This window comes from Callorhinus ursinus, unplaced genomic scaffold (assembly GCF_003265705.2).
Source record: "Callorhinus ursinus isolate GAN/ISIS: 27379988/994484 unplaced genomic scaffold, GSC_fseal_2.0 scaffold19, whole genome shotgun sequence".
Classification (NCBI taxonomy): domain Eukaryota; kingdom Metazoa; phylum Chordata; class Mammalia; order Carnivora; family Otariidae; genus Callorhinus; species Callorhinus ursinus.
The window spans coordinates 6912692-6931069 of record NW_027397081.1 but is presented as its reverse complement, the minus strand read 5'-3'; the positions used below and the strand labels follow the sequence as shown (position 1 = coordinate 6931069).

The window sequence follows — 18378 nt, the reverse complement described above, 5'->3', positions numbered from 1 at the left end:
GGCTCTGACACTGGCAACCAGATGATACTTCCTTAGGGTCTGCTGTATGGCATCAGTAGAACTAGAAGGCTGTCCCTCAAAGTAGCTTCTGGCCACAATCTAAGGACATAATATAGTTGCTGCTGAAATCACTAGACAGTGAGGAGGAATTGAAGTAAACTACTGATTGATCTTTAAGGAGTAGGAAAAGGAAAGAATCAGCAGCCTCCATTGCAACATTGGTTTGTGACACAAGTGGCATTTGAAATAATAGGGAGCGGAGGTCCCAAAGAGTGCCCAGAGAACAGAACAATCTAAGGAATTCAACACTTTTAATTTTCTTTAAGATATCTCATTCTTTTCAAGTTTGTAACCAGGATGATCTCCCTGGCTGTACAGATGGGTGTGTCTTAGCACTTAAAATGGCAAATATCAAGCACAAGTATGTGTGTGCATATGTGTATGAAGTGATTGGATAATGCACTAAAAGCCAAAGGATGTTGGCCATAAAGCAGTCATTAGCAGTAAAAGAGAAATCAGATTCAAGAAATACTTTGCCAACAGAAACAATTGATTGTCAGTGTGAGGTGAAGGAAAAAAAAAAAAACAAATACAAATCAGAATTGGCATTTGGCTAAATGTTTAGATGGTGATGCTATTTTAATGAAATGGGGAATATAAGAGAAGGAGATATTTGGGGGATTAGGTGATGAGTTTGGTTTGGGATATGTTAAGGGAAAAAAAGGGGGAGAAATTAAAAGGAGATATATAATGGGGGATTTAAATTAAAGGGTCTTCAGCTGTGTTGTCAAATACAGTAGGCACTAGCCACATGTGGCTACTGACATTGTGATCTGCCCAAATTAAATAAAACTTAAAATTCGGGGCACCTGGGTGGCTCAGTTGGTTAAGTATCCGACTCTTGATTTAGGCTCAGGTCATAATCTCAGGGTTGTGAGATCGAGCCCTGAGTCAGGCTTCACCCTGAGTGTGAAGCCTGCTAAAGATTCTCTCTGCCCCTCCCCCCACCTGCTCACGTGCACGCTCTGTCTCTCTCTTTCTCAAAAAAACCCAAAACTTAATATTCAATTCATCACACTAGCCACATTTTAGATATTCAATAGCCACATGAGGCTAGTGGCTACTGCATCACCTGGCGCAGAAAAATCTCCCATCATTGCAGAAACTACTATCAGATAGCACTAGTCTTGAACTCAGGAGAGAGAGAGAGAGCACAGATACAGATTTGGGAGTTATCTGAGCATTTGAAAGGCAGATGAATTCATTAATGAGGATGAAGGATCCCAGAAAGAATCTGTAAATAGGAAAAGAAGGCCTGGAACAGAAATCTGAGAAACCATGGCATGAAGGCATAGAGAAATAGGATTTCACAAAAATGACTGAGAAGCAAGGGATCTGAGAGGGAGAAGAACCAGAAAACAAGTGGATCCCTAGCACATGATGTAAGAGACTTCTGGGAAAGGGACCAGATGCTTGTGGGGCCTGAGGGGAGAAGAGGAAGAAGTCAGTGGGTTTGGCAGTTGGGAGATCAGCAATGACCTTTCCAGAGTATTTTCAATGGTAAGGCGGAGCCCACACCAATTGGATGAAGGCGAGAAAAATGGCAAGGGAATAATACACAGAGCTCGTGTTCTCTTTTACAAAGTTTGCCGTAGAAGGGGAGTGGTGTCACAGAGTGCAATAACTTGAGAGAAAAGCAGATAAAGTGAGAAATTTTTCTTCAGGAAGGAGCAGCTTATATATATTTCTAGATTGACGAGAAAAAGCAGTGGAAAGGAGAAAGTTAAGAATATTGAAGAGATGGGATAAATGATGGATGAATGCCTGCAGGATGTGATAGAAATGTGGATCAAACTCGCGGTTGGAAGGGAGAGGACCAGTTCTCTCTGAGGTTAGAGACGTTCAGGTTTGAAGGAGCAGGGGAAGAAGTCCATCACTGAGATGTGACTGAGATTTCTACAGCATGTCCTGCAGACCCGAGCCCTGTGACTGACATTTGTACAGGGCGGACAAAATGCCTTCGGTCGTCCATTTAAGAAAGATCTAAGAGTTCAGCCGGGAGCCATCAGCTCTCTAACAATGGGCATAAATTTTGAGGACATCTCATTAACACCTGAAAGCCACTGATCTGTCTGTCCACCAACAAAGACATGACCTAACATTCTAGGGCTTCTGCTATCAAGGATTTAAGGAGCACAGACCAGGACAAAAATGATTATCTCCACACTTTCAAAAAAAGGAAAAAAAAAACTTAAGTGAAACCAAACAATCAGAGATACAAGGGAACCAGGCATGTGGATTGTGGCTGTCCAGAGAGCCTCCAGAGGCAACAGCTGCTTGATTACAAATGATGAGCATAACTAGCTCTTCTTAATGTGCAGAGAAGTTAAATAAGGAAACAAAATCACAAAATTGCCCATGAGAAATTAGTCAGGCAGGAACTGCTAACCTCCTCAGCCAGTAATTCAAAGTCCATTCTGGAAGTCCAGATCATTACCTTCTTCACTGCCAGAAATTTAGTTTCCTCCCACATCACTCAACTGACACTACAGTTCCAAAGGTCACCAGTGAACTGCCAATGGTCAAGTTCGGTAGCCTTTTCTCATTGCTCATTTTTCTCAAATGTTTTTGCAACTCTAGACACCATTAAAGGCCTGTCTTTTGTTTTGCTTTGAAATCTGTCTGTTGGTTGCTGTTAGGTTCTGCAACTCTGTATCTGACAGTTCAGTTTTTCCTCTTTTCCTGTAATTGTTGACTTCTCCAAGACCTGAGATATCTTTCTGTCTTTCCCTCAAACTCATGTCCAAAGTAAAGGAAGGGGTGGGGCAGGGAGTGGACAGGGCTAGCTTAATGATGGTGGGTTCCTCGAACAAAGATGGAACTGAACTAAAACGGCAGTCAGGAGGAATAGCAATAGGGGAACCAGGTAGACAGTATGACAGAGTGTATTATGATGAGGTATTTTTTTTTTTTTGGCTAGTTTCTGAAGGCTAGTTTCTCTGGCAACCATTCAACTCTCTCATTGTAGCATAAAAACAGCCACAAGTGTATGTAAACAAATGAACTTGGCTATATTTCAATAAAACTTTGTTTATAAAGACAGCCATCATCCCATGCAATGAACTTTTTTTTTATTATGTTATGTTAATCACCATACATTACATCATTAGTTTTTGATGTAGTGTTCCATGATTCACTGTTTGTGTGTAATACCCAGTGCTCCATTCAATACGTGCCCTCTTTAATACCCATCACCAGGCTAACCCATCCTCCAACCCCTCCCCTCTAGAATCCTCAGTTTGTTTCTCAGAGTCCACAGTCTCTCATGAACCCTCTCCCCCTCCGATTTCCCCCCCTTCATTTTTCCCTTCCAATTATCTTCTTCTTTTTTTAACATGTAATGTATGATTTGTTTCAGAGGTACAGTTTTGTGATTCAACAGTCTTACACAATTCACAACACTCACCATAACACATACCTTCCCTAATGTCTATCACCCACCCACCCCATCCCTGCCACCCCCCAACACTACAGCAACCCTCAATTTCTTTCCTGAGATTAAGAATTCCTCATATCAGTTGAGATCATATGATATATCTCTCTCTGATTGACTTATTTCGCTCAGCATAATACCCTCCAGTTCCAGCCACGTCGTTGCAAATGGCAAGATCTCATTCCTTTTGATGGCTGCATAATATTCCATCGTGTATATATACCACCTCTTCTTTATCCATTCATCTGTCGATGGACATCTTGGCTCTTTCCACAGTTTGGCTATTGTGGACATTGCTGCTATAAACATCGGGGTGCACATACCCCTTCGGATCCCTACATTTTATCTTTGGGGTAAATACCCAGTAGTGCAATTGCTGGGTTGTAGGGTAGCTCTATTTTCAACTGTTTGAGGAACCTCCATACTGTTTTCCAGAGGGGCTGCACCAGCTTGTATTCCCACCAACAGTGTAGGAGGGCTCCCCTTTCTCCGCATTCCCACCAACATCTGTCGTTTCCTGACTTGTTAATTTTTGCCATTCTGACTGGTGTGAGGTGGTATCTCATTGAGTTTTTGATTTGGATTTCCCTGATGCCAAGCGATGTTGAGCATTTTTTCGTGGGTCTATTGGCCATTTGGACGTCTTCTTTGGAAAAACGTCTGTTCATGTCTTCTGCCCATTTCTTGATTGGATCATTTGTTCTTTGGGTGTTGAGTTTGAGAAGTTCTCTATAGATTTTGGATACTAGTCCTTTATCTGCTATGTCACTTGCAAATATCTTCTCCCATTCTGTCGGTTGTCTTTTGCTTTGGTTGTTTCTTTTGCTGTGCAAGAGCTTTTTATCTTGATGAAGTCCCAATAGTTCATTTTTGCCCTTGCTTCCCTTGCCTTTGGCGATGTTTCTAGGAAGAAGTTGCTGCGGCTGAGGTCAAAGAGGTTGCTGCCCATGTTCTCCTTTAGGATTTTGATGGACTCCTGTCTCACACTGAGGTCTTTCAACCATTTTGAGCCTATTTTTGTGTGTGGCATAAGGAAATGGTCCAGTTTCATTCTTCTGCCTGTGGCTGTCCAATTTTCCCAACACCATTTGTTGAAGAGACTGTCTTTTTTCCATTGGACATTCTTTCCTGCTTTGTCCAAGATGAGTTGACCATAGAGTTGAGGGTCCATTTCTGGGCTCTCTATTCTGTTCCATTGATCGATGTGTCTGTTTTTGTGCCAGTACCATACTGTCTTGATGATGACAGCTTTGTAATAGAGCTGGAAGTCCGGAATTGTGATGCTGCCAGCGTTGCTGTTCTTTTTCAACATTCCTCTGGCTATTCGGGATCTTTTCTGGTTCCATACAAATTTTAGGATTATTTGTTCCATTTCATTGAAAAAAGTGGATGGTATTTTGACGGGGATTGCATTGAATGTGTAGATTGCTCTAGGTAGCATTGACATCTTCACAATATTTGTTCTTCCAATCCATAAGCATGAACGTTTTTCCATTTCTTTGTGTCTTCCTCAATTTCTTTCATGAGTATTTTATAGTTTTCTAAGTACAGATTCTGTGCCTCTTAGATTTATTCCTAGGTATCTTATGGTTTTGGGTGCAATTGTAAATGGGATCGACTCCTTAATTTCTCTGTCTTCTGTCTTGTTGTTGGTGTATAGGAATGGCCACTGATTTCTGTGCATTGATTTTGTATCCTGCCACCTGACTGAATTCCTGTATGAGTTCTAGCAGTCTTGGGGTGGAGTATTTTGGGTTTTCCACATAAAGTATCATATCATCTGCAAGGAGTGAGAGTTTGACTTCCTCTTTGCCAATTCTGATGCCTTTGATTTCTTTTTGTTGTCTGATTGCTGTGGCTAGGACTTCTAAAACTATGTTGAATACCGGTGGTGAATAGTGGACAACCCTGCCACATTCCTGACCTCAGGGGGAAAGCTCTCAGTTTTTCCCCATTGAGAATGATATTCCCTGTGGGTTTTTCATAAATGGCTTTTATGATATTGAGGTATGTACCCTCTATCCCTATACTCTGCAGAGTTTTGATCAAGAAAGGATGCTGTACTTTGTCAAATGCTTTTTCTGCATCTATTGAGAGGATCATATGGTTCTTGTTCTTTCTTTTATTAATGTATTGTATCAGGTTGATTGATTTGCAGATGTTGAACCAACCTTGCAGCTCAGGGATAAATCCCACTTGGTCATGGTGAATAATTCTTTTAATGTACTGTTGGGTCCTATCGGCTAGTATTTTGGTGACCATTTTTGCATCCATGTTCATCAAGGATATTGGTCCGTAATTCTCCTTCTTGATGGGGTCTTTGTCTGGTTTTGGGATCAAGGCAATGGTGGCCTCATAAAACGAGTTTGGAAGTTTTCCTTCCATTTCTAGTTTTTGGAACAGTTTCAGAAGAATAGGTATTAATTCTTCTTTAAATGTCTGATAGCATTCCCCTGGGAAGCCATCTGGCCCTGGGCTCTGGTTTGTTGGGAGATTTTTGATGACTGCTTCAACTTCCTTAGTGGTTATAGGTTGTTCAGATTTTCTATTTCTTCCTGGTTCAGTTTTGGTATTTGATACATCTCTAGGAATGCACCCATTTCTTCCAGGTTATCTAATTTGCTGGCATACAAACTGTGGAAAGAGCCAAGATGCCCATCGACAGATGAATGGATAAAGAAGATGTGGTATATATACACAATGGAATATTATGCAGCCATCAAAAGGAATGAGATCTTGCCATTTGCAACGACGTGGATGGAACTGGAGGGTGTTATGCTGAGTGAAATAAGTCAATCAGAGAAAGACATGTATCACATGACCTCACTGATATGAGGAATTCTTAATCTCAGGAAACAAACTGAGTGTTACTGGAGTGGTTGGGGGTGGGAGGGATGGGATGGCTGGGTGATAGACATTGGGGAGGGTATGTGCTATGGTGAGCGCTGTGAAATGTTGCAAGACTGTTGAATCACAGATCTGTACTTCTGAAACAAATAATGCAACATATTTTAAGAAAAAAGGAAAAGAAGAAGATAACAGGAGAGGAAGAAAAGGGGAGTATGTCAGAGGGGGAGAAGAACCATGAGAGATGATGGACTCTGAAAAACAAACTGAGGGTTCTAGAGGGTAGGGGGGTGGGGGGATGGGTTATCCTGGTGATGGGTATTGAGGAGGGCACGTTTTGCATGGTGCACTGGGTGTTATGAACAAACAATGAATCATGGAACACTGCATCAAAAACTAATGGTGTAATATATGGTGATTAACATAACAATTAAAAAATTAAAAAAATAAATAAATAAATAAATAAAATAGTTTGCTGGCATACAGTTGCTCATAATATGTTCTTATATTTGTTTGTATTTCTTTGGTATTGCTTGTGATTTCTCCTCTTTCATTCATGATTTTGTTGATTTGGGTCATTTCTCTTTTTGGTAAGTCTGGCCAGGGGTTTATCAATCTTATTAATTCTTTCACAGAACCAGCTCCTAGTCTCATTGATCCGTTCTACTGTTCTTTTAGTTTCTATTTCATTGATTTCTACTCTGATCTTTATGATTTCTCTTCTCCTGCTGGGTTTAGGCTTTATTTGCTGTTCTTTCTCCAGCTCCTTTAGGTGTAGGGTTAGGTTGTGTATTTGAGATCTTCCTTGTTTCCAGAGAAAGGCTTGTATTGCTGTATACTTTCCTCTTAGGCCTGCCTTTGCTGCATCCCAAAGATTTTGAACACTGTTTTCATTTTCATTTGTTTCCATGAAATTTTTAAATTCCTCTTTAATATCCTGGTTGACCCATTCCTTCTTTAGTAGGATGCTCTTTAGCCTCCATGTATTTCAATTTTTTCCAACTTTCCTCTTGTGATTGAGTTCTAGTTTCAAAGCATTGTGATCTGAAAACATGCAGGGAATGATCCCCATCTTTTGGTACCAGTTGAGACCTGTTTTGTGACCTAGGATGTGGTCTATTCTGGAGAATGTTCCATGGGCACTAGAGAAGAATGTGTATTCTGTTGCTTTGGGATGGAATGTTCTGAATATATCTGTGAAGTCCATTTGGTCCAGTGTGTCATTTAAAGTCTTTTTTTCCTTGTTGATCTTTTGCTTAGATGATCTGTCCATTTCAGTCAGGGGGTGTTAAAGTCCCCCACTATTATTGCAGTGTTGTCGATGTGTTTCTTTGCTTTTGTTATTAATTTCCTTATATAATTGGCAGCTCCCATGTTAGGGGCATAGATATTTACAATTGTTAGATCTTCTTGTTGGATAGACCCTTTAAGTAGGATATAGTGTCCTTCCTCATATCTTATTATAATCTTTGGTTGAAAATAGAATTTGTCTGATCTAAGGATTGCCACCCCAGCTTTCTTTTGGTGTCCATTAGCATGGTAAATGGTTTTCCACCCCCTCACTTTCAATCTGGAGGTGTCTTTGGGTCTAAAATGAGTCTCTTGCAGATGGCATATCGATGGGTCTTGTTTTTTTATCCAATCTGATTGCCTGTGTCTTTTGATCAGGACATTTAGCCCATTTACATTCAGGGTAACTCTTGAAAGATATGAATTTAATGACATTGTACTGCCTGTAAGGTGACTGTTACCGTGTATTGACTGTGTTCCTTTCTGGTCTTTGTTACTTTTAGGCTCTCTCTTTGCTTAGAGGACCCCTTTCAATATTTCTTGCAGGACTTGTTTTGTGTTTGCAAATTCCTTTAGTTTTTGTTTGTCCTGGAAGCTTTTTATCTCTCCTTCTATTTTCAATGACCCCCTAGCTAGATATAGTATTCTTGGCTGCATATTTTTCTCATTTAGTGCTCTGAAGATCTCATGCAAGTCCTTTCTGGCCTGCCAGGTCTGTGTGGATAGGTCTGTTGCCGATCTAATGTTTCTACCATTATAGATTACATATGTCTTCTCCCGAGCTGCTTTCAGGATTTTCTCTTTGTCTCTGAGACTCGTAAGTTTTACTAATAGATGTCAGGGTGTTGACCTATTTTTATTGATTTTGAGAGGGGTTCTCTGTGCCTCCTGGATTTTGATGCCTGTTTCCTTCCCCACATTAGGGAAGTTCTCTGCTATAATTTGCTCCAATATACCTTCTGCCCCTCTCTCTCTTTCTTCTTCTTCTGGGATCCCAATTATTCTAATATTGTTTCTTTGTATGATATCACTTATCTCTCGAATTCTGCCCTTGTGATCCAGTAGTTGTTTATCTCCTTTTCTCTCAGCTTCTTTACTTTCCATCATTTGATTTTCCATATTACTAATTCTCTCTTCTGCCTCATTATCGAAGCAGTTAGAGCCTCCATTTTTTATTGCACCTCATTAATAGCCTTTTCGATTTCGACTTGGTTAGATTTTAGTTCTTTTATTTCTCCAGAAATAAAAGGGTTTCTCCAATATCTTCCATGCTTTTTTCAAGCCCAGCTAGTATCTTTAAAATCATCATTCTGAACTCTAGTTCTGACATCTTACTAATGTCCGTATTGATTAGGTCCCTGGCGGTCGGTACTGCCTCTTCTTTTTTTTGAGGTGATTTTTTTTCTGTCTTGTCATTTTGTCCAGAGGAGAATAGATGAATGAGAGAACAAAATGCTAACAGGGTAACAACATCCCCAGAAAAATATACACTAAACAAATCAGAAGAGACCTGAATCCAGGGGAAAAGAAAGGGAAAGAAAGAAGAAAGGAAAAAAAGAAAGAAAAAGATAGAAACAAACAAACGAACAAACAGAATATGATCAAATATGATCAGGCTGGTGCATAGATCAGTGCCACAGAGTAGATTTTGGGTGTATTGTGGTCTGTTAGAAGAAAGTGCCTCCCAAAGTTTTAAAGAAAGAAAAACTTATATATGTACAAAAATAAGGGTAAATACGATGAAGGGATGGAATATGACTATAACTGATTTTATAAAAGGAGTTAATAAGAAAAGAAGTTGGTTGAAAAAAGAAGGAAGAGGAATTAAAAAAAAAAGGTGGGGGGAGAGAGTATGTGATCAGGCAGGAGACTAAAACAAAGCCATACACTAGCGATTTAGGGTATATTTTGGTCTGTTAGAAGTAACTGTATCCCAAAATTTTAAAGAGAGAACAACTTTTATATATACCAAAGATAAGGTTAACTACTATGAGGTGGTAAAATATGACTCTAAAAAGGTGAAATAAAAAAGATTTCTTTAAAAAGCGATTGATAAGATGTTGGTTGAAAAAGGGAAAAAGAAAAATTCAAAAAAAATAGAAAAAGAAAAAAATTAAAACAATTAACTTTGAAAGACTAAAGAATCATGGGGAAAAAGCCATGAATTCTATGTGCAGTATTCCCCTAGCGCTGGAGTTCTGCTGTTCTCCTTGATCGGTAAACTTGGTCTTGGCTGGCTGTTGTTGCAGATCTTCTGGGGGAGGGGCCTGTTGTCGTGGTTCCCAAATGTCTTTGCCGGAGGTGGAATTGCCCTGCCCTTGCCGGGTCCGGGCTAAGTCATCTGCTTGGGTTTGCTCTCGGGAGCTTTTGTTCCCTGCAAACTTTCAGCACAGCTTTGGAGGACGACAGTGAAAATGGTGGCCTCCCATCTCCACCCTGGAGGAGCTGAGAACTTGGGACCCCGCTCCTCAGTGCGCCCCCAGAGAAAAATAGTCAGTCACTCCCATCTCCCCGGTCTCTGGCCACATTCTGTGCTCACCCGGCCTGTGACCGAGCGTTTCTATCTCTGGCACCCGACTCAGTGTGGAGTCTCCAAACCCAGCAGATCCCTGCGGTGCGCTCCCGCGCCGCTCCTCCCGGGGGAGGAAGGGGAGTCTCCCCAGCTCTGCCGCTTGTTGGGTCCCTGCTGGAGGAGCAGTGGCCCGACTGGGCCACGGATCACAGTCTATGGCCACCCCGAGCTGAGAGCCCGTGCCTCGGCTCCGTCTCTGCAGCCGGCTTCCCCGCTCCGATCGCTGGGAGCTCTGCCGCACTCAGGCACCCCCGGTCTTCCTGTGACCCCGAGGGTCCTGAGACCACACTGTCCCGCGAGGGTTCCACCCCCGCTTAGCCACTGGAGCGACGTCCCTCCACGGAGCCGGCTTCTAAAAGTTCCGATTTTGTGCTCCGCGGCTCTAGCACTTGCCGGAAGCGGCCGACGGAGGCCCCCTCCCCCGCCCTCTAACCTCCCGAATATCGCTTCGGCTTCATTTCTCCGCATGTCCTACCTTCCAGAAAGTGGTCGCTTTTCTGTTCAGAGGTGCTGCTATTCTTTTCTTCGGTCTCCTGTTGAGTTCGTAGGTGTTCAGAATGGTTTGATCCCTATCCAGCTGAATTCCTGAGACCAGACGAAATCCAGGTCTCCTACTCCTCCGCCATCTTACCAAAATTCCCCATGCACTGAACTTTGCTGAGCCCAATTCCAAAGTAGGCTAATGAGGAGAAAAAATTAAATCCAAGGCCTAAGGCCTGCACTAGGTGGCCATGCATATATCAAGTGGATCCTGACCCAGTGGGTGAACAGTGGGATTTTCTGAGAAACTGCTAGGTGAGCATGCTCAAACTGGAACTCCTTTTATAGGTGAGAAAGAAGCTGAAAAGGGTACCAAGTTGATTAAGAACATCTCTCTTTTGTAGAAATGCACCTGTTCCATTATGTCAGCCTTAGATGACCCAGAGCCCATGCAGAGCAGAGCAATGGACAGAGTTCTGTATTTGGATGCAGGGGGACTCCAGAGTTCACCGCGTGTTAATTCACTCTTCCAAGATTCAGGTGGCTAGTACATAACCATGACCTCCTAAAAGGAGTTTTTCAGAAAGTTGCATGAGCCAGAATGAGCAAAAATTCTAGCATAGTTCCTAGCATAGAGTGAGTACTTGTTAAATACTGCTTGTCTTTCCATTCTGTAAGGTTCTTCAGTGGATAAATTAAAAATAAGTAAAACAGTTTATGAAATCACGTTGGAAACTGGAAAGCAGCATGCAGATGGCACTTGGCATTCTTGTTTGTGGGCTAAGCCTAACCTGACCTCTCTGCTATGCTCCAGGGACTTACCTCAGGTCCTGGCTGCCCCCAGCCTCCCACCCAGCCTTCAAAACCACTTGCATGGAGCCTCGTCCCCAGGATGTAGTCTCTAGTAATATTTGTTGAATAGAATGGAGTTAAAAAATAATTTGTAACTATGTGTGGTGATGGATGCTCACTTATTGTGGTAGGTATTTTGTGTTACACTCATGTATCAAATCATTATGTTGTACACCTAATACTAATACAGTGCTGCATGTCAATCATTTCTCAATTTGACAAGAGAAATAGGTATCACATTTTATTGCTTGATTATGAAATTTTTTAATGAGAAAGGTATTTTTCCACAGGTTTTCTGGTCATACATGTTCCTTTGTAGTTGGCTGTTCTTGTACTTTTCCATTCTTACTGGTTTGGAAGAGCTTTATATATATATATTAAAGATAGACTTTTTTACTGTAACACACATTACAAAATAGACATATTTTTCTTATCAAAAAAAAAAAAAAAGAAAGAACAGGGTTGACTACCACTCACTCTCCTGTCAAAACCTTCCAAGACCACCCAACTCAACTCTATACCTATCATTCAGGCCATCAAAAATTGAGAACTTGTTCTGGATAAAAAAAAAACAATTTTTATTTCCAGTCAACCCTACTTCCCTGTTAATTCAGAGATCATCTCTCCTCCATTCCAACATCAGTCCCTAGTCTTCCTCACTGCTTTCAGCAGGCTGGGCTGGGAACAGAATTCCCTCCAAATAATACAAGCACATGTCATCATAAACGTCCCCTCCCCTCCCCTCCATGCATCCTAGGCATTGCCTGGGGTCTAATGTTCTGAGCACAGCTCTGGAGCAAATCCGTGGATGTGAAATCTGAGTTCTTACTTATTACATACGGGTCACCACAACCACGTTCCTTAACCTTCCCATGACTTGATTCCTTCACCTGGTAAATAAATATAAATAATAGCAGGATTTTTATGAAGATAAAATAAGATAACTTATGAAAAATACTTAGAGATAAGCCTAACCTATACCTATACCAAGTACCTAAAGGTAAGCTAATACATTAAGTCAAAATAAGTTATCTTTTGTTTTCTGATTTCTTCTGTTTTTACAGCAGAACTAAGGGAAAAGCTAAAAGGAAATCCTATAGAAATATAAACGGGGGCGCCTGGGTGGCTCAGTTGGTTAAGCGACTGCCTTCGGCTCAGGTCATGATCCTGGAGTCCCGGGATCGAGTCCCACATCGGGCTCCCTGCTCAGCGGGGAGTCTGCTTCTCCCTCTGACCCTCTTCCTTCTCGTGCTCTTTATCTCTCATTCTCTCTCTCTCAAATAAATAAATAAAATCTTTAAAAAAATATATAAACAGAGACACAGAAAAGTACATGTAAAAACATCAAAATTGTGCTTGCTTCCTCAGCACATATACTAAAATTGGAGCGATAGAGAGGAAGGTTAGCACGGCCCTGCACAAGGGTGGCACGCAAATTTGTGAAGGTTCCATATTTAAAACAAAAAAACAAAACAAGACACATGAAAATTACCCACAACAGTTTTGCCGGTCAAAAACTGAAAAGAACACATATTATTAATGTTTTGATATATTTCCTTCCAGGCTTTCTCTATGCATAGGCACACACACCCTTTTTGAGACATACATATTTCATCGGGTTGCTCCTCTTTGATAACCTGCTCCTTTTTACCTTTTTCTCAGTTGATAAATATCTTGCAAAAAAATATGATTTATTTAAATGTCTCAGAATATTTCTTAAAGTTAATGCCTCATTCCTTTATTATAAAACTAAATTTTATAAAGCTAAATTTATAAAGCTAAGTTTTAAAAATTGTTCTAACCATAATTCCATGAACTATTCTAACAACCATTATGACTTATTTGAAAAGAACAACAGCAAACACTTACAAACACACTGCTTCTGTCCTCTCCTAGTATCTAGATCTCTGCCATCGCAATTATTTTTAAAACCCTGTGGTCAAAAGGTAACAAAAGCTAAAATGCCTTTGTAGGTAGGTCTCATTCTCTCTTTCGCCGCCTTCCGAGCCTGAAGGTGCAGGCTTCTCCGCTCTTCTGACAGCCATTATGCAGGCTAAGTTAAGCTCTGAGTCCAGAGCTGAGCGGAACGAGGTCTGTAAAGAAAAATGTCAACTATCTCTGTGGCGTCTTTGTTATCAGCAGAGCTGTGCCAAATCCGCGTAGAATGACTATCGCATAAAACTTGGTTAACTCCGAATATTCCTTGTCAGAGCTGCCAGATAACACAGACCTTCAGTTTTAACCTTGCTAATGATTTAGAGAATACACACTGGGTACACTTCCTCTCCAAAATGTCTTTGGAGGTTCTGGGAAAAGACACGTCCATTTTATTTGCAAAACCCACTAGGTTTCATTTCATTCCATTTTAATAAATATCGTCGAGAACCTCCTACTCGCCAGGCGCTCACTGGGTGCTGGAAGGAGGAAGGAGAAAATACAAAGATGAAAAAGACAGGTCTTTCTGCCCTTGAAGAGTTGAAAATCTACTAGAAAGCAGTAAGAGGTGTGAACAAATAGCTCTAATTCTAGGCAGAACAAGATAAGGCTAAACAAGGGAGCATATATCGAGCCTCATGATTGCAAAGGAAGAATGGAAAACATTTAAGCAAGAAGTCGTCACATTTGAGGTAAGCCTTGAAGGATGTGTTAGGCTTTTAATAAGGGGGAAAGAAAAAGACAGCAAAACCATTAATGAGTTTCTGCTAGGCATTTTAACTTCTGAATCAGAGATTATACTAAGGGCTTCTGGAAACACTGGTTTATTAAGTCCAAATAAAACCAACACTTTGACTAGGAATTATTATCACTTTCTTGTTAATGAGGAATCCAAGGAATCTACTTAAGATTCTACCTATAAAGAGTAGAATAGGGACTGGACCTCAGACTGATTGCAAGTCTGCCTCGGAACCTTCTAGACCAAGAAGACAATACCAGAATGAGCATGGAAGTATAAGAATGCAGGGTGGCTTCAGAAAATCGTTTACATTGTATCTTAAAAAAAAAACAAAAATAAAAACAATGACAAAACCAAAAACCTTAGGTAGATATAATATCTCTTACCCTAAAAGAAGAAGAAAGGATGTATATATGTTGGCTTGGTAACAAATAAACCCTACAATTTCAGGGGCATAACATAAAAAGGTTTAATTCTTGCTTACGAAAATCCACAGCAGGTGCAGCGGCTCTCCAGGGCAGACCCCTCCAAGTCGGTGACGTGTGGATCGGCATGGCTGCTAGCATCACACGGCTACACTATCCAGAGCATCTGCAGCATGTAAACCATCCACACCGTGCAGGTAGCCACAGAAGGGAACAGAAAACACAGAGAACCCACACTTCTTTTGCCCTTCCATACTGTGGCCTTGACTGACACACATCACATCTGCTTAGAGGCCCCTGACCAGAACTAGTCACGTGGCCCACCCTAAAATAACATCGTCTTCCTATGCGCCCAGGAAGAAGAAAAGGAAAAGGGATTTGGTGAAAACAAAGCATGGTTTCTGGTGCACAAGGCAACGGTAATTTAGGATGTATGTGCATTTATGAATTTAATATATAAATTATATAAATATATAACACAATCTATATTATACATTACATATTATAACATATTTTATAGATACTATATATTATATATTATAATAATATGTAACATATAGTAATATTATGTCATATGTAATAATTCATATAAACTGAACCAGACATCATCCCCAGCTTACAAGAGAACAGGCAGGCCTTTGTAACCCCCCAGCCAGTGCATGACTGGCAGCTGCTGAGTTGGGAGCATATGCCCCCAAGCCAGGCAGCTCCCATCACCTGAGAGCAACTCTCTGGAGGAAGGGTGGTGGTGATAGTTTTATATGTGAACTTGGTTATGCTGTGGTCTCTCGAGTTACCCAACAAAACACTGGGTGCTGCTGTAAAGGTATTGGTAGATGTGATGAAAGTCTATAATCAGTTTACTCTAAGGAAGGAAGATCATCCTAGATAATCTGGGTGGGCCCGATGCAACCAGTTAGGAGGCTTTCAGAGCAGAATGGAGGCTTCCTGAAGAGGAAGGAATTCTGCCTGTGGACGGCAGTTTCGGGCAAATTCAGCCTGAGAAGTCTAGCCCGCCCTTCCTGACAGCCTGCCCTATGGATTTCTTCAGATTTGCCTAGTCGGCACTCACAATCTGTAAGCCAGTCCTTGCAGTCAATCAATCAATCTCTGTCTCTCTTTTGCCCACTGGTTCTGCTCTTCCGTTGGAACCCCGAGGGATACAGCAGCCCAGGGTGAAAGCAGCTGGTGATCAGTGCACTGTGAGGTGAGGGGAACTGAAAGACACCATCTACTAAAACCACCCAGCTAACGGGACAAGGGGCAGAATTTGCTTAGTCATGGGCCACCTTGGCAGGAGGAATGATTGCCAGGAGGAAGGAGTGAATTTTTCTTCTTGAAAAAACACTTTGTGCTCACTTTTGAGTCATACGTTCAAAAGGGAGTATATGCCCAAAAGGAGAGATGGAGAGACTTTTAAACAAATTTTTCTGTCTGAAGACAAGTAGCACAAAGACACCTACCATTTAAACCTTACCCAAAGCATTGTTTGGTTATCAGCAACTTACCTTATATTACACACTGGTCAAAAAAAAAAAAAAAAATCCAGTAGCTTCCCAGTAGCCTTACAACCTTAGATGCCTTGTGGTTCCCAATCTATCTCCTTTGCTTTTCTATACCTATTAATCTATTTGAACAGACACCACCACAAATAATGCAAAACGATTTGACTTTTTTTTCTGCTAGGGATCTAGCATGGATGGTTTGAAATTGAAAAGTTCAATGTATCATCTGGGGGGAAAATCTATTTTCTGGTGGCATTGCTGTCAAACCAGAAAACACAGCTGGATATCATATGGTATTAAATGCAGTGCAAAGCAAATTCAATAACATACCCTGCCTTCTAAACTCCCATCAACACTAACCAATAACACAGGCACAGCTAAGCCAAAGGACATGCAAATAAGCTAAAAATAAGAAGAAATAAGGAAAAATAGAGAGGTAGAAAAAAAGATAGAGTAGTGGGAGGGAAAGTCTTCATACTTCATTAAGATAAGGCAAAACTAGAGAGAAATTACTTTATTGCTTCTAATTAGCAAAGGAAATATCTTGTCAAGTTTTAAAAGGAACCTAAATGGCGGTGTTCACGGTGTGTACTGCTCTGTATGAGGACAGCTGCTGTGTCCATTGACCAGAGGCCACAGAGGCTGGACTCAGACCCAGGCCTGATCCCAAGTCAACAGCATTGTCTAAAAAGCCACCATCATTGGCTATGGGCATATTACACTTGACTGCTTAGCTAAGATATACTGAACCCCTTCGCTGGTTTAGATCTCTCAAGGTGGGCAGCTAAGCTCAGTTATCATTCCTCCAGGAAAGGCCTAAGCTAAAACTTGAGCAACACCAAAATACAATAAAGGCAGCACTAGAGAAGTGTCTGGTCTCGGGCATGACCTGTTGCCAGGGCCGGGCCTTCTCTGTGTGCCCTTTCCCTTTGCAGCTCCGTGACATGGACCATTCCACACCGTCTCCATCAATCTCCCATTCCCACCACTATGATTCTGGCATTACCCATTTCCAACACGTGGGTTTTTTTTCCCAGGACACCAACTGAGTATCCTATAACTCCACTCAATTCTGACAGTAGTATCTGGAGATAGCACGAGATCCCATGGGTTAAGGCCTCAGTCCTACAAGACGGACCCCCTCGCTCCCACTTCAGATGCCTGTTGCAGATCCAGGCTGTCCCCCATGCTTCTGACTCACTGGCTACAGACCGGACGTTCCAGTGACCCCTCCTTGGGTTCGATTAATTTGCTAGAGCACTCCCAGAACTCAGAGAAACATTTCACTTACTACATTACCGGTTTCTAATAAAGGGATTTAACTTATGCAGATGGATGCATACAGTGAGGTACGTGGGAAGGGGCACGGAGCTTCCATGCTCTAGGGATGCATCACTCTTCCTGCATCTGCATGGGTTCACCAGACTGGAAGCTCCCTGAACCCCATACTTTTGGGTTTTTAATGGAGGCTTTGTTATATAATCGTGATTGAATAAATCACAGATGACTGGTGAGTGAACTCAACCTTCAGCCCCTCTCCTCTCCCTGAAGCTTGAGGGGTTTGGTTCCCCTGGCAACCAACTCCCATCCTTAGCTTTCCAAAATTCATCGCGTTAATTAGGAAAATCCAAGGGCTTTAGGAGCTATACGCTCAGAACCATGGATGAAGACCAAATATATATTTCTTACCATAAATATTATACCACCTAAAACATGCCTTTTATAAAACGTCTTTTGACTGTTGGAGGACCTAATTTGACAGACTCAATTTGCTAATATCCTCAGAAATAAGAATGTATAACAGAGAAAAGGCGGTCCATGAGAAGGGCAGTCAGGGTCAGCACGTGAGACTGAATACACAAATAGACAATGGCCAGACCATATATGAAAAAAGAGCTCTGGCCCACAACCTAGAGCAAGCAACCTGCCCAGGAAACCAGTCCCCTTATTTGCAATAATCAGTCAAGGAAGCCAGATGGCTCTAAGTCAGACTTGCAGGAAGCCCGATTGCTATCTTTACTAACAATTCAGGAAACCGCACAGTAACTTACTCTAACAATCTAACTCTAAAATGACAGGACTTGATTAATAACTGACAGCTCATCTAATTCTTGTTCCTCCTTCTAATTTAGGACCAACCAGGCCCTGGTTTATCATGCTGTCCTGATCGGGTCAGCTCTTTTTCTGTGGATTAGCAAGTCACCTAAATAAGGGACACAGAATCAGTAGGAAATACGGAG

The 18378-nt window shown here is 41.5% G+C and overlaps 1 long non-coding RNA gene and 1 other non-coding gene across 2 annotated transcripts in view; both read left to right on the top strand.

Annotated features, from left to right (window-relative positions):
• LOC112840584 (uncharacterized) overlaps positions 1–18378 on the top strand; it is a 57817-nt gene that overhangs the window by 11838 nt on the left and 27601 nt on the right. The gene's annotated exons all lie outside the window — the stretch shown is intronic.
• On the top strand, positions 12887–12992 carry LOC112840662 (U6 spliceosomal RNA). Its single transcript, XR_003212555.1, has one exon. It is a non-coding gene; the product is annotated as a U6 spliceosomal RNA (small nuclear RNA).